Genomic DNA, 16,391 nt, shown 5'->3' on the forward strand with positions numbered 1-16,391 from the left:
GTGCTGCAACATAAACAAACACAAACCCCATGATTTTTGCGGCGAATTCTTCCTCTGGTAGGGAGTAGCATTTCTGCGTTGTAATCAAGCCAGTGTTTACGCCTGCATCCGAACGACGCAATCGGAATGACAGGATCCCACATGTACTTTTATGTAGCGGAGAGATAAGGCGCCGGGAGGCAGAGGAAGGAATACAAATGATCCGCTCGATAACGGCACCAGCTTTTTCTTTGTGTTTTGGGGTTGTAGGAGCGAGGGGTGAGACCAAAAAAAAGCCCTGGTTGTATCCTCATCCAAACCATGAGACTTCTGCTCTTGCCTCCTTTGGTCTCCCCAAGGGCCAGGTTGAACCCGAATGAGTCCAGTGGTGCTTTCCAAAAACTGAAAAGGTGATAAAAGACATTGGCATGGTACACTGGTTATTTTATATCTGTTTTGTGTGTTGCCCTGTCTGGGACTTCTTTTTAAGATTTTTCTTGCGGTTGTGAGAGTGAGCAACCGTTACAGTTATAAACTTGAAATTCCTTCTAGTTGTGGGACTCTGGGAGCTGTGACTTTTAAGGAAAGCACCAGATTTCCAAGCCTTAGCTTCAAAATATAACAGCTGGTACAATCCAGTCCCCAAAATTGATGCTTATTCCTTCCTTCTTTGCTACTACTGATATCTGGAAACGGGATGGATCAGGGAGAGCAGAGATTCCAATTTAGAAGTAGCACTAAGATGCCAACAAGAAGGTTCTCCAGCTCCCGTCATGGTTCTGCTGGAGCATCAAGCATGATGTGGTCCATAGCACGCGTGCCCTATGGTAGCTCTGGTGTGCTTGTTATCTCTCATTTCAATTAAACCATCTGGGTTTGTTCTGGCTATACCACTGGAAGATTTGTTACATGTTATAGTGTTAAAATATAAATGCCTAAAGCTTTTGACTCTCAGTCATAACATAATAGTAGTAGCCAACTAATTTGGCTCAAGAGGAAAGTAATAATAGAATAACAGTCAAAATATTTTTGCTCTCTATACATTACAATGTAATATAAAAATTGAGTTTAATAAACCGGAAAAAACCCTCACCTTAAACTCTATCAAAATGGAAGTTTTTGACAATATCCCAAACAAATATTTTGAGAAGGTCAAATCCCAACTTTTTTTTTCTTTTCTATGGGAGCCTCTCAAGCTCAGTTTCATGTGGAAATTTGGAATTTCCCTTGTAGCAGGAGTTCTTTACTGCTGTCAGTGAGACAACATGGGATGTCCCCTTCAGCCCTGTCGTTGTGTGATCCCATTTTCAGTGGATTATGCTATTACCCATGGGAGCAGCATGAGGCGGTGAACTCTGCGGGCTTAACTGCACCTTGCCTTTTATCAGATATGGCCTTTTATATCAGTCCCGCTTGTATCCCTTTTCAGGTGGTTGAAGCATCTGCTGGAGTTGGTGCTATAGGAACGCAGCAATGTGGGTACAAACCCTCTGTGATGGGTTCTGTGTCCACTTGGGGAAGGTTTTTGGATCCTCAACTGAGGCTGCTGTCCCTCAGTCCCCACCGTGCCGGGCAGAACTGAACCTGTTCCTTGTCCCAATACCCGTTTCGAGGCATTTTTCAAGGAACATGGATGTTGGAGACGTCTTAAAGCCCTTTACAGAAACAGGAATTTTTTGATGAAATGTGGGCCCCACAAGTCTCCAGCTTGGGCTGTTTCCCCAGAATAAGTGGGTTTATCTCAACAAAGCAAGTTCTTCATCTCAGTGAATAAGGTTACATTGCAAAAGCACGCTCCAGCTCTTGATGTTTGGGATGGTGAACACAGCAGGGGAAAGGCTGAGAAGTTTTCCATAAAATAATAAAGATCATAATCTTCCTAAATCTGTGAAGGGAGCAGCAGAGAATGAACCTGTCAGTGTAAATGTGAGATGCTCTCCAATGAGCTTTAGCCAATTCAGGCCACGAGTAGAGAAAATATTTAAGCGTGTCCTGAACTTCAGTGGTATTTGAATTAACACACGCAAAGTAAAGCAGTCGCTTCAGGGTTTCCTTTAAAATGGGTGTTATGGGGAGAAAATTAGGTTCCTCGATGCCAAGCCTGGATGTGTCCCTGGCCTTTTGTTTCAAGTCTCTGTTTGGCTTTCTCTGAAGAAGCCGGAGTGAAAAGGAAAAGCTGCTCGTAAAGGCGAGCGTGCTAATTCTGGCGAAGTGCGGCAGGGTTTTTGTTGATACGCTCTTTAAAAGCATGATCTGTTTTCTGCTTCTAGTTAAAGAGGGTAGTGGCAGTCTTTAGTGGCTGTGTCAATGCAGCCCGTGTTATTATGTACAGATGTGCCAGCTGCAAGTAGGCATTATCTCTTTGATAGTGCGAAGCACTTTACAGTGGGTCAGAGAAGTGCAGCTCTCAACCAATAGATCTAATTGCAATCCTTTTATGTTCTCGATGATTGCAGGTTTCTCCAGCACTATAAACAAATAGTAATCAACTAAACCTGTTACCTCTGAGCAGCGATGTCACGATATGAAATATTAACTGTTCCAAATACAGTAATGATGGTTTAAAACTGTATTTGTTCTTGAAGGTAAAAAATAAGGAAAAAAATGAGAAGCGCCAGCACTGGCAGCATGAAGAGCCCTCTGGCTCTCTTTCATCTAATGAAAAATTGTGTCTGTATACGACATGTTTTATGTGGTCAAATACAGTGTAAATATTGTGTACATCTTTTGCTATAGCAACAACATATTAACAGTACCACAAATAATCTCTGCCTCCGAATCTACATTTTTATGACACCGTTATGCTAATACAAGACAAACTTATATTTTGCTGTGCGTCTAATCCCCCCCAAATTAATCCATTTGTATTCCTATAATCCAGCCAACTCTTTTCTCACCTCAAGAAATATAAGGCGCAGGCCCCGAACGTGCAGCTGATGAGATGGAGCAGAGCTGAAAGCAGAGAGGGGTGTGATTTTGCCCATTTTTTTTTTTTGCTATCTCAGGAAAATTCTGGAAGGAAGTTCTTTCGGGGCGTTTGGTTTACTGGGATTTTGGAGAGGGCCACGAGCGGAGTTATTTGGGGAGCAGCCTTTCTAAGCGCTTAAACCAAGATGTTTCTACTTCGTACTACCATGCTTGCAGTAAACTGAGTAGTTTTGGGTTTTGGTCGAGTCTGGTTAGGAAACAGGTGCCAGGGGCCAGATCCTGCCCATGCCGTTGATGTGTGTAGGCCGAGGCTTGGGCTGGCTTATGGTAATTCTCTACTGGCCCAACTGCAACGTGCACCTGAGTTACTTTAACGTGGGTTTTTTTAGTGTAGATGGCTGAGTTTGAAGGCTTGTGCATCAGCGTGATGTAACTTACTGGTGTGGGTAGAGAGGGAGGTTCAGGGAGGTCATGGTACTTGGATGCATGTGAGATGTCCATGGGTGAGATATCAGCTCCTCAGATGCTGAAGGAGCCCCTGGAAACAGCCTGAGCATCTTGAAGCATCGAAATGGGACTTTCCACGTAAATTGATCATGAAGAAGAGTTTATTAAATTTTTCACAGTTTGGGATTCAATCAAATCTGATCGATGCAGCTCTCACGCAAGGTGAACTTGTTGGTCGCTTCCACTGGAGGGTAAAAAATACCAAAGAGAAGCTGGGGCTGTACGTGTGGCACGCGTTTCCGCTTGCTCTCGTGCTGATGCAAGGCAAAGTAATTAGCTTGAATGCTGGGGCTGCTCATTGTTACTTATTTAGAGGCATAAATAAGCCAACCGATGCCTTCCCACCACCACCCGCATCTGTCCGGCTCCCCTTTTGGCTGGGGGGAACCCGGGCTGACCCCCCGGTGCCCGGCTGAAGGGGGTCAGCGTTAGGCTGAGCTTTGTGCCTTCCCGTGCCCCCAGCTCCCACTCACCCATGGAGCGAGAGATGGAGACTGGGAATTAAAATGTCTTTAAAAAGAAAATAAGCTTTTGTATCAGCCAGCTGGCGAAAGGATAAAGGACTGCGCTCACAAGATGCAATCAAAATTCAACAGTGTTTTATTAAACATGTAATATTATCAAACTAAACAAAAGAGCCCTCAATGGCTGGTAATACAATGCGATACAATTTTTTTTTCGTAGTGTCATTCATACAAAAGTATCATTGAACATTCGGCTCCCAGTTACGAGCTGCACATGCAAATACCAGTACACGTTGTGGGCTCCACAATGAAATGTGGCGCGTTCTCCAGGTAGATCGCAGATCATTCTATTGCTTTTCCAGATAACTCCTGCCAACGCATGAGGAAAATAGGTGGTTATAGAATTAACCAGCCAAAGGGGCCAAGTTTAACTGTCTGCTAAGGACCTTGATCTGTAAATGGTTTATTGCGTTTATTCCTCCAAGACAGCCCTGTTTGTTGATTTCTATCCCGGTGCCTCCCCAAGCAAGGGCTGCAAATCCGCAGCTGATTTTGCTCCTTCTGTTGATTTTTATATTTTGCTCTTGGTTTGCTTTTCTATTGCCTGATAAAAGCTGGTTAATAGCAGATAAAATGCTGTGAACAAAACTGCATTGATGCATTGTTTAGATACACTTCTCTACTTTCATATGTAATTTTGCACCAGTAAAGACGTAGACTCCGAGCGAAGTTGTGGAGCTTGGATTGGGTCAGGCGGTTGTGGCCACAAAACCACGTATACCTGAAGGGTTTTGGAGACTCGTGTGGCACCGGAGAGCCCAGCGTGGTGGAAGGAAGATGCTGGAGACAGGCTCTGGGTGCTGGTGAGATGGTCACACCGCGGTGTCCACACTGCGAGGCTGTGGGACGTGGTCTGGTAGGGCCAGCACTTCTATCCCACTCTCTTAATCCCACCTTGGGTGAGGTGTAAAGGACAGTTTCAAGTGCACAGCAATAGTGAATCGAGCCCTCCAATCAGTTATAATTATCTCCAAAGAACGATCAACAATTAAATTGCGTTATTAACTCGTGATCTCACTGGAAATACGTGCTGTCTTGCTTTTAAGTACCTGAGGTATATCTGTTCCCTTGACTATATTTACTCGGTGAATTTTGGTCCCATAAGGGACTGGCAACCGAACAATCTTTCAATTAAAAAGAGAGGGGAGAAGTGTGCCTGACCTCCATCAGCTCAGCAAAGCAACTTGGTTTAAAGGTGTTTGTGAAGAGCAGCCCGGGAGCAGCTCGGCTGTGAAATCTTTTCTTCCCCAAAGAACCCCAAAGGCAGAGCAGCACAGAGGAAAAAAAAAATCACTAAGAAGACCTAACCTTGTAACATACAGTTTTTGCTAAAAATATATATTAATAATATATTATTGAGCGGGCATAGATGAAGAAGGCCAGGGAAAGCGTAAGCAATAAGAGTGTGAGCAAGGTCAGTGTTCCTTGCCCGAGGACAGCACAATCAATAAGATCTGGTCAATACCTGCTTTATTACTACACTACCACTCCGAGCAAAATCGTTTTTAAATTAAGAATATATTTTGCAAAACTGAATTAACGATATTGAATATTTTGCTCTTTGATATGACTAGCCTTCAAAATCAAATTATTAAATATGGAAAAAAGCATATTGGTTCAGCTAAGGATTTTCTTTTTGTCCCTGGAAAGGAAGTGGACGGTTTGTGATTCCCGCTTGCACCTGGGCGTTAAATTGTGATGGGTCCTTCCCTGAATGGCAAAATGCAAAGATATTTGGTTTGCTTTCCAAAAGACACCTTTTTGCTTTGGAGATGAGACGCTGACGGAGAAAGCTGAGTGTGTAAAATGGAGACCAGCAGTAAACTTCTGCAGAAATTCAGATTCTTGGCTCTCTGCGGTTCGGTGTGTGGAGGATCCAGCCCACCCTAAAAATGATCATTTTTTGTGAGCCATCCCCACTTTTTCTCCTGCCCTCCCGGGCTTCCCAGCCAATGTGCTCGGTGCATATATTGATGGTGTTAATTTGGAGCTGCTGGGAAGGCACTGGAGGCAGGTTCCTCAGCCAGGCAATATCAAAGGGTGAGACAGGAGCCGTCCCCGCTCCCCGAGGCTGCTCTGCTGGATCCTGCCAGCTCCCCCTGCCTCGTGCTCTAAAGTTTAGAGCCTCAAGTAACTCAAGGAAATCTCGTTTCGTTGCGTTAAAATGATTACATGGGTTTAAGCTGGCCATTTATCACGCTGAATTTTGTTTCCTTTGGAGGGAAGGGAAGAGAAGCTCTTTTATTTAGCTGTATCGGTATTTGGAAGGCTTAGCTTTGGTGGCCTCGGTGTGGGCTTTCCGAGGAGATTGCGTTCCTGAAACGGCTGGTCGGTCACACGATGGAAACCACGGTGGTATGAGGGGAAGGGTGGTGGGTGCCCTATGTGAAACCGCTGAATTTGGAGCTTCAGTTAGCACTTGTTGGGCTGGGAATCTCAATCTAGTGTCCAGACGTGTGGCTCGAGCCCAGGAGGATGGCGTGGGCAGGGTGGGGCATTTCTTCGTGCCGGAAAACATTGGTTGTAGCTGATTGCCACCCTCTTCTCCTGTAGCAGGGTCTTGGAGACAATGATTCTCTCTTGTCACCCTCCCCAGATCCCTCCAGCATCCCGCTGCTGTTTGCTACACGCTCGCTGGTCGACATTTGTTTTGTTACAGCCATCAGCCTCCGGTTTCAGGTGGGACGTGAGAGATGGTGATCTCTGAAATCAAGAGATATTGAAAAGGCTCAGGCCTCCAGGGCTGGCTTATTTTCTTAAAGTTTCACTCTTTTATTGTTTGCTGCTTGATCCCTTCACCTAATCCTTCTCAAACCATCAGACACGAGTCACCCAGGGCAGGTGGGGAGGTTACCCCGTAAATATGTCCTGGTTGTTTGAGCACTAAGGGGTAGCTGGATGCTTGGGTTAAAAAGAAATCTCCCTTGCAGATTTGGAGGAGTGAGTGGAGGATTCCTAAAAGTCATGCATTAAATCCTTGGTCTTGGGATGGTTTAATTATTAATATACCTGCTTCAATGGTCTTTGTAGAGAGAACCAATACCCCTGGTTTTTGCTTTTGTTCTTTTTTCTTGTATAAATATGTCGGACGTGCAGCAAGTATGTGTTAAAACAAGTCCTAATGACATCTTTATTGGCAGTACAGGGGAAGATAACATATTAAGTAATTTGGAGGAAAAAAATCTTTATCCTCTTCTCACTTTGCTTCCAGTGCACTCCCTTTGGAAAAATCAAGAACTTTAATCCAGGGTGATCTCTGACATCCCTGACCCAAGTGTTATGTTGGAACAAAGTTCATTTCTTTACTGCTGGCTCTTTGCTGCGTGCTCAGGGGTTCCCTGGCACGTGGGCTGTGTCGGAGGGGATGGACGGCTCATCCAGCCCTCCGTCCCTCCTGCTTCAGAAAGCAAATGTAATAACCTTGGAAACACAACTTGACCTCGCTAGATATATTTAAAGAAAGACATCGGAGGTTGGACGGAGATTTGGTGGGAGGTCAAGACAGCTGAACCTTCGGAACAGAGGGAGAGGAGGGAGGAGTGTTATACAAAAAGAGTTAATGGTAAAAACTAAAAGGAAGGAGTTGTGAATTGCCTGGTTTTTGTTGGGTTGGTGTCGCTGGCTCTGTCATGCTGCCTTCAGCAAGTGTCCGCTGGCCTTGGCCATCGTGTCCCAGCCATGCGTGACCTGCGCAGAAAAGCTTCTGCAAGCACCAGGAGGGCAGAGAGGGAGAACCCTAAGACTTTAAATAAACTTGATGCTAAGTCAAAACCCAAACAAAACGAGGCGGGGGAAGAGGGAGATAAGCAAATAGCCTTGTTCACCCTTACATATATATTATATCTGGCAGCTAACGACAGCAGCAAACTAGTTAGTGCACAGAGTGCAAAAAAACCCATATGTCCCTTCCCAAAACACTTGACCTGCTGGTAGGTGGTGGAGGGCAGCCGCCTGCCCCAGGGGGAGAATTTCCCCCCGTGCTCCCTGTGTTGTTCTATTCTTTCTTTGCACGCATCTGCATGTCTGGGAAGGGTCTGGGCAAAAACCAATGAGTGGCACAAAGAACCTGCTTTATCTGCAGGCATCCTTGAGCTGTCCGGGAGGGCACGCCGCCGCGCTCGCCGGCAGGACACCTGCCATCTTTAGGGCCCAATTAGTCTTTTCAGAAGGATGACGTCGGAGGGAGAGAAACTTGACCTTTGGGGGCCAGTAGAAAAAAAATCATCAAGTTCTTTGCTTTTATTGGCTTTGGTTGAAGCTGGGGGGGGAGGTGGCCTCCCCATGGTGTGGGATAGTTTACCTGCAGAGAGGATGCTGCCTGAGCTGTTTTGAAAGATTTTGGTTCTGCTGAGATTTTTGCATCCATAAATAGAGTTTGCGCCTTTAAAGAGGTGAAAACGAGCTACTTTGTGTTTGGAAAAAGGCATAGTTTGGTGCATTTGTGTTTGGAAAAAGGCAGTGTTGGTGCGTGTTTTGTCTGGGGAGGAGTCTGGATCTGTTTGTGAGCAGGCTAATACAAATGCATTTGGAACAGAGGGGTGTGCTGAGTGTGCTGCTGGGCTCTCTTAGGCAAAACTTCCTGGGAAACTTAAGCATATTGTAGTTTTCTATTAGTGTTAATAACCTCTTAATCACAGTAGGGAATCAACATTTTCCACCGCATACATGTGCCCAGGTGTACATGTGTGTATCGCACAGATTTCCCAGGCTACTGGTCTGGTCTATCTTAAGCCTCATCTGGCAGTTTATCTCCTGCTTAATTTTGTGTGTCCGAGAGCTAAGGCTTGTGCTTACTTGAGGAGACGTTCGGAAAACCTCCCGCATTGTGCTCATGTCATCCCTCTGACTTTTGTAGGTGTGAACTCTGCCATGTGCCCTCAATGCCAACAGAGGGATCAGAAACAAAGGCAAAAGCTGAGCAGAGAGACGCGGAGTTGCAAAGAGGCTTCTGGTGAGTTACCGCAGCGTGAGCTCCCGCGTTAATTAACATCCTCGTTAATGAGCTGGGATAAGGAAAAGACTTGCAGATGATATCAAATGGGGAGGAGCTGCAAATACGGAATGATACAGGCAGAACTGAAAGATGAGAAACATGAGTTAAATGACAATAAGAGATTTTAACGTGGAAAAATCTCGCAGCCACTAGAATATAGTTTGAGCCTCCAGTGAAGCCTTGAGATCTTCCTGGGGTGATGGGAGTTCGCATGGAGATTTGGCAGCAAAAAAAGGGGCCAAACATGTTGAGACTGTGTGTGGATGTGTTGGAAGCTGAAGGGGCTGGTTGAACAAAATATGTGGGTGCAGTGTGATTGGGGAGTGCAAAGAGGGAAAGAAACTCAGGGTAAATTATAGAGAACTGGATGAAATTAGCAAATATTGAGAAGAAAATGCCCTGATGGAGGGAAGCCTGAGGTTGCTGAGTTGTTGCGGGGATGAAGTGGTGGAGGTTCCCATGCTTTGTATACTCTCAGATTTGAAGCTCAGGAGGGACAGTTTGATCACCCAGCCTGACTTTGTGTGTGGGCCATAGGGTTTCATTCATTTACTCTTGAACTGAGCCCAATGCCTTGAGTTTGACTAAACTGTAACTGGGGGACATTTAAAACCAGACTGGGTGGTCTGCTGAGAAATGAATTGTAGGGCAACAGCCCCGTGTCGGCAGGGAGGTGAGTTAGGTGATCTCTGGGGTCTTTTCAGACTCTGTCTTTGCAGGGCAGAATAAAATGTGAATGTGGAGGTTGAATGGTGGCATCTAAACCCACACGGGACCAAACCTCTGGTATCATGGGCTCCGTCAACTCCAAACGGACCTGAAGACCAAGACCTGTGTAGTGTGGAGCAGCTGAGGTTTATACTTTGCTTGGAGGGAGACCACTGCTCAGTACCTGTGTATATACGCCGAATTGTAAAACTTACCTGTAGTAAAGTGGTGTGTGGACATCTGCATCGGGCAATGTTGGGAGAAAACCTCTTTGTACGAGCACGTTTGAGGTGTGTGTACAAGTACAGGCGGTGGGAAGGATCGCAGAGGGAGTATAGGGAAAGTTTGGGCTGCATTATCATTCCTGGCAGTGCACGGACAGACTTAGCTTCAAAATCCCACTGCTAAACGAGTGTATCTCTGCCTGAATTAGTTGCGGCTTGCTTTTCTTCCCGTCTTTGAAGAGTTGTTCTGTGGGTGATGCTGAGTTACAGTGCGTTACCTTTCACAGATAAAGGGGAGAGATCGAGGGGGAAAAACACCCCACAAACCAAAATATTCTAAATCTTAATTGGAGCAAATTAGCAACGAGGACATTTTCTGCACACGTGTGAGCGCGCTGGCACACACACACACATAGATGTTCTGGGGACAAGAAAGGGTCAGGTCTGGACTGTGAAAAAGAGTTTTCCACTGATTCCTAATGACTTAAGACAGATCCAAGCAACGCCAGCTGGAACCAGACAACTTTGGCTCCAGAATTAGTGTAGATAATTTATCAGAGCAGTGCTTTAATAATAAGACTATCACCGCTTTATTATATCAGCCAGTGTCATAACCAGATAGAAAAAGTTTAGTATTAACAAGAGGAGCTGCCTTGAGTAAGCGTGTGTGTGAAAGAGACCATTCTCATTTTTAAAGTCTGTGTGTACTAAAATGTCAGTGTCTTGACCTCGGGGAAAGGAGTTCGTTAAAAAAAAATACAAATACAAAGTAAATAGTCTCTCCGAAAGGTTTATTTAATCTGTTTCTCTTCCTGCCCTGATTTTTTCTTAATGTATTTAAAACTTAATATTTACTCTAGCAAAACAAAAATCTATAAAATAGTTTTTGTAGGCTCCTAAACAAGTAGTAGCAGCTCAGCCGGAGCCAGCCAGTAAGTGCTGCGAAATATGCATTGTAGAGACATTTGAAGTTGTCCCCAGTGGACAATTTGCACCGCTCAGTGTTAAAAGGCTCTATTTCAGTGCCGCAGAAAGCCCCCCAGACCCCCTGACTACGCAAGGCGAGTTTACAGATGATGGACTCTGCTCAGCCGCCTTCTCGTTCCAGGGCTCAAATGGCTGGCAGGGTTAAAATTCTCGGGAAAACCTTGCAAGATTTTATGGCAGAAGGGAAAATAGCTTTTGTTTTGAAGGCTAAATATTACTGGCTTGACCAAGGGGAGAGTCGGGAGCCTTGGCTGGGGTGGCTGTGTCTGTGACCAGGAGGGAGGTTTGGAAATGGGTATTTCTACCAAGTATTGAGCCAGCGCTGGGAAATGAAAATGAGAGAAAGCCGTGCGGGCAGGTGATGTTACAGGCTGGTTAAAAAACCCCTGCCCCGCTAATTGCTCGGCTTTAGAAATGTCTCTGGCAGGAGGTGTTTATACTCAATTTACAGCAGCATTGAGTTCTTTCTCCTGGAATTTGGCTTCGGTTTCTTCCCCTGTGAAGTCTGGGGAGGAAATGGGGGGTTACATTAATTTTCACTGGGGATGCACTCTGTGTCTTGGTGTCCATCTGTCCGTCCCTCCTCCGGAGTCCAAACGCCGTGTTCTGAATGCTCTCTGCCACCCAGGACACCCACTCAGCCATAGCTCCTGGGTCCAAATCACTTTTGGGGTAAAAACAGAATGATTTTAGCTCTTCAGGGTAAAACAGACTTTGTCATACTCCCCATGTCCTACCACTGGCAATAGTGCGGGAAATAATTTTTACGTTTCTTTATTCTCTTTGAATCATCTTAATTCATTTATCAACATCTTCCTGATGATTTGTGGTCGTTTTAAGGATGGAGAGGTCTATGTTTTTGCTTGGCTTAGGGTTGAAGTTTAGAGTTTTTGGCTTGAGAGGTTTGTTTGCTTGGTTAGGGTTTTGGTTGGAGGTTGGGGTGGGTTTGCGGGTTTTTATTTCTTCCTTTATTTATTTCATTTTTTTCTCCAATTGAGAAATTGCAAGTAGGTTTCTGACACTCTGAAGAATACCTGTAGCCTCCTGTTGTGCGCAGAGAAATGTGCTGAATTCAAAGAAGCTCCTTAGACCATCTCTTTTGCTGGAGTTTACACAGGATTCCCCATTACCATTCAGGGAGTGAACAATGTACGGGTGTTTTTTTTCCTCTCTTTCAAGAAAAAGACTCTGAGCAGTATCTGAGCTTTTTTGGCAGCTAGTTAGAAACAGCCCTGCAGGGGGATGGAGGTACGAACACAGGAATAAACTCCAACTTGTATCTTCATTCTTTTAATTTTGAAATGGTGAGTTATTTCCTGCAGGCAGGAGGGTGGACACTGCCTCCAGCACCTCGTTTGCTGGAGAGAATTGAGAGCATTTGGTTTTATCAGCCGCTGGCATGGTAATGAGCCTATTTCTATTGAAATTGGCTCATTACTATTCATTTTTGCTGGCTCTCGACCAACTCATGAACCGCTTTTTGATTTTCAGGGGAGGGAAAAAAAAATAATAATAAATGTAGGGAGTTGGTCCCATCCACTGATAGAAGAGACAACGCGAGGACGTGCTGGGTGAGCGTGGCTCGGTCCTGACCCCTGTCACCGCTGTTGTCATGGGGTCCCCTCCACCTCCTGGGCCCCGTGGTCCCTTCTGGTGGTGCCCAAAAGTGGGCTGGGGGTTGTGAAGGAGACACAAAGAGTCTGATAAGGGCTCGTTCCATCTACACGTGACGCGACCAAACGAGAAGTTGGGTTTTGAGAGGGGATGGGTCCATGTGGGCATCAAACAGCCAGGAGAGCAACCCCTAAAATAATCCTGTGTGCTACGTGCTTTGGTGGGCTGGTAGGTTCTGTTTGGGGGGCTTTTGGCAACTTGTCAAATTATGTTATTCAAGTGTATATAGTGACATTTAAAGAGTTGGGTTTTTTTTTCTGATATGGAGCAATGTGTAAGTTCTCTCCCCCTCACACAAGCATGTGTACTCACACACACATCTCTGGGAAATGGTTTAGCACCAGTGAAAATCAAAACTCAGCCCTTTGAATGTCCGTCTGAGAAATATTTTCCTTAAAAATGACTGTGTATTAATTATACATGAATGTAATCTTATCCCTGTTACCAGTTTCAAAAAAGGCAGCCGGGCTCTGCCACCTGTACTCACATGTGGCTAAAACGCCATTAAACTATTTCGGCTTATGAAGATAATGAGATTTCTTGTGCAGATAAGGAACCACTGGATTTGGTGGCATCTTCTTCTAGATGCCTGGAGTGACATTGGCAGCAGCACCATTTTTGGGTGGGCTGTGCAAACCCTCGCCGAAACGAGCTCTCCAACAAAGCACCCAGACATCATTAACTGCTTTATCAAATCCCACCCCTGGTGTGAGAGAGAATTTTTTGGCAGAGAAGCACCAAACTTTACTTCTATATGAGTTTAGTCTCTTTCATATTTTTTTTTTTCCAAGATAGTTTCCCTTCCATTTAAGAAACGAGATAAAAATGTTAATAGCTTGCAATTGAATCGTCCTGTATTTAATACTGTTAGCTATGTCTTTCTACGGTGCACAAGAAAAGAGAACATTTATTTTCTTCTATAATTTGAAAAATAAAAGTCAAATTGACTACTTTTTAAGTACCAGAAGCTGGAAGAATGACAGGCAGATGATGACTTGTATAAAGCAAACGTTGTCCCTCCAGGTAAATACCGAATCGGGGACTACGAAACATTCACAACAATTGCTGATACATCTTCAAACTCTTGCTGTTTTTCATTTCATTATAATAAAATAAATGGCTGATTTTGTAGAAGAACTCACAGGGTTTTTATGTTTTATTTCTTTTTCTACCGGACTGACAGCGTATCTCGTTCAGAGCAAAAAGAGCCTTCAAAGTTTGTATTCAAGTTGTTGCGGGCTTTTGGAATTATTAACAGTGCTGTTACAGGCACTGGTGGAGGAAAAGGCAACTCGCAGCACATGTGGGGGAACTTTCAAAGTCCTTTGAGGAAGCAGTTGTAGGTTTTCCTTTTTTTCCATCTTTGCTGGAGGAGTTGGCACGTTCTCAAGAGTCTCGATTCATGTTTTCAACCCTTTGCCCAGCAGATCAGGCTGGTCCAGACACTACTGGAGATGAGACCTCAACGCAATCTTGTAAAAGCTTTCATCAACTTTTGTTGGGTCGTAACAAATTAAAACAGCCTGACCTGGCTTCTCATCCGAGCGTCTCAGGTCAAGTGTATCTACTTCTGTTTGTTTATTTTCAGAACTTTAAACACTCAGCTTTATTTTTGTTGCAGTAAACTGGCCAGAAGTGATCTGTTACGGTAGTCTGATGGGAAATCACACGCGTGACAGATGTTTGTCTTTGTTCATTATATAGCTGGAGTTTATTTAGATTTTCATCGGAAAGATTCCACATTAGCAAACGGGGAAAAGAAGGTCCCAAATTCAAATCGTCGTTTTCTTATATGGTATGGATCATCTGGCCAAGCTAGCTGGTCTGTCTTTGGCAAAGACCCGTGATGCTATTTCAGGGATCTAGAGCAGCTGAACAACAGTTTTAAATAGACCAATTGATGTAGTCGTATCTCACATCTTTCTGCGATTCCCCAGCATGGAGAACAGATGATATGATGTAGGAAGTTTGCGATGTTGGGTAAAACTGAGTTACGTGGGATTGGGAGCATATCCAGATCCAGCTGACTGGCCCTGGCAAAATGAGTGTGTAAGATGTAGGGCAGACGCGAAGCCAAAACAGTGTTGGTCCAGGGTTTGGAGAAGCAAGCAAATGGCCTTTAGCAGGAGACAAACAGGAAAATGTGATGTCCAGAGAGAAATTAGAACATTTCTACCATCAGAGGTAGCAGAAGAACCCATGAATCCTGGATGTTGCCAAGGATGTGAAGAAACGATGAGGTGCAGTGATTTTTTTTCATGACATCATTTTGGTTTAGACCTTTTGGTACCATGCACATATATTATTAATAGTATCATTCTGTGCCTTCTGTCTAATTCCTTAGCTCCGCTTTAATTCACAGCAACATTTGTCCTGGCAACAAGCTCCTTTAGCATTACGTTCTTGGTTGAGAGGAATGATCTTTGCTTCTCTGAGCAGAAAGAAGCAGCCACTTAGGCTCAGTACTAGACCGGGCTGAAGAGCCGTGTGTTGGCTGCCTGGGCTTCAGGGACAATGAAAGGAAAATCACTTTGAGTGCTCTGAGGAGCTTGTAGTCTGCATAAATTATACAGATAAGGAGTAATGCTGGTTTTACTGGGGGAGAGATTTGCCAAGGAAGACGCCTGAGCTCTCAGGGTGCGTGGGAATCCACCTTCCAAAGGGGGTTGAGGTGGTTTAATCTAGAGTATGGAATTAGCCTCCCGTAGCAACAAAGCTAGCTTTTCCCTCACCAGGAACAGAGAATTTCCAGTATCTGGTGGCTCTGGGCCAGGTTGACCCAAGGAAGAGCAAAGGGAAGCATTATGCATGTAATCGAACTGCATCGGAATTGTTCGAAATGGTCTGAGAGGGCGTATGTAGAAAGGATGGGATGAAATGGCAAAGAAAAACTCATGTTGAATGTTACAACCTCCTAGCAGAAAGATACGTTAGACTAAGGAGGAATATCCCGAGGGAAATGGTGGAAGCCCCATTGCTTGGATAATTTCTAATTAAACTAGACAAAGCACTTGAGAATATATTGTAAGGGAAAATCCTGTAATGGCAGCAGGCTGGACAGGGTGACCCTATAGGTCTTTTTCATTTCTAATTTCTATGATTCACTAATGATTAAGTAATTCACAGATAAACTAAACATCCGCATTGCTGGGTCTTATCCGAAACTCACCTCACCTATCAACCTTTTCAAATTTACCAATTAATAGTTAATTAGTTAATGTTTGTAAAGTGCTTTGAAGATGAAAAGTGCTAAGTGCTAAGTATTATTACAGAAATAGGGATAGATAAACTCATTTTACTTAATTTTGAACCCACTCAAACACTCACGGAGGGCTCAAAATTCAGATTCAGGCTTGAGTTATTATTGGGTTTGCCTGCCTTGTAGAGGGACGTTCTGTGCGGTGGTTACGCCGTGATTAAAATACAGTTATAATTTTGATAATGCACTTATCGCACATTTCTATATATGGTGCAGCAGTCATAATCCTGATAAAACGTGCATGCAAAGCTATTGTCCCTGTCCTTACATGAGCTGCCGTGCACAATACAAGCACTTTGCTTTGTAAGGAAGCGCAAGTGGCACAGAGAATATGACAACTGTTTTCCATAGGGGCTCTTACCTTTCTGGTTTATGTTGATTTTTGGAGTGTATTTAATAGCATCAAATGCACGAGTTAATCTTCAGATTGTATTTTAAGTCTGAGTTTTGCCTTGACTGGGTCCACATTACCTTTCCATTGCCTTTTGCAGGAGGGTTCCTGCCCTGTCCCTGCCAGTTCGAGTATTCCTAGGAAATAATTTTTAGGCTTTCAAACACAAGTTTGCTAATCAGTATCTTAGACTCATTTGTAACAGAGCAAATAAAGC

At 44.4% G+C, this 16,391-nt stretch overlaps 1 long non-coding RNA gene across 1 annotated transcript in view; it reads left to right on the forward strand.

Annotated features, from left to right (window-relative positions):
• Positions 1 to 16,391, forward strand: part of LOC110362498 (uncharacterized) — a 358,492-nt gene that overhangs the window by 77,133 nt on the left and 264,968 nt on the right. Inside the window, exon 3 of the long non-coding RNA XR_010471817.1 lies at positions 8,794 to 8,889. This is a non-coding gene — a long non-coding RNA (uncharacterized LOC110362498). The remainder of the gene's footprint in view (positions 1 to 8,793; positions 8,890 to 16,391) is intronic.

The sequence above is a fragment of the Columba livia genome, chromosome 3 (genome assembly GCF_036013475.1).
Source record: "Columba livia isolate bColLiv1 breed racing homer chromosome 3, bColLiv1.pat.W.v2, whole genome shotgun sequence".
Taxonomy (NCBI): Eukaryota; Metazoa; Chordata; class Aves; order Columbiformes; family Columbidae; genus Columba; species Columba livia.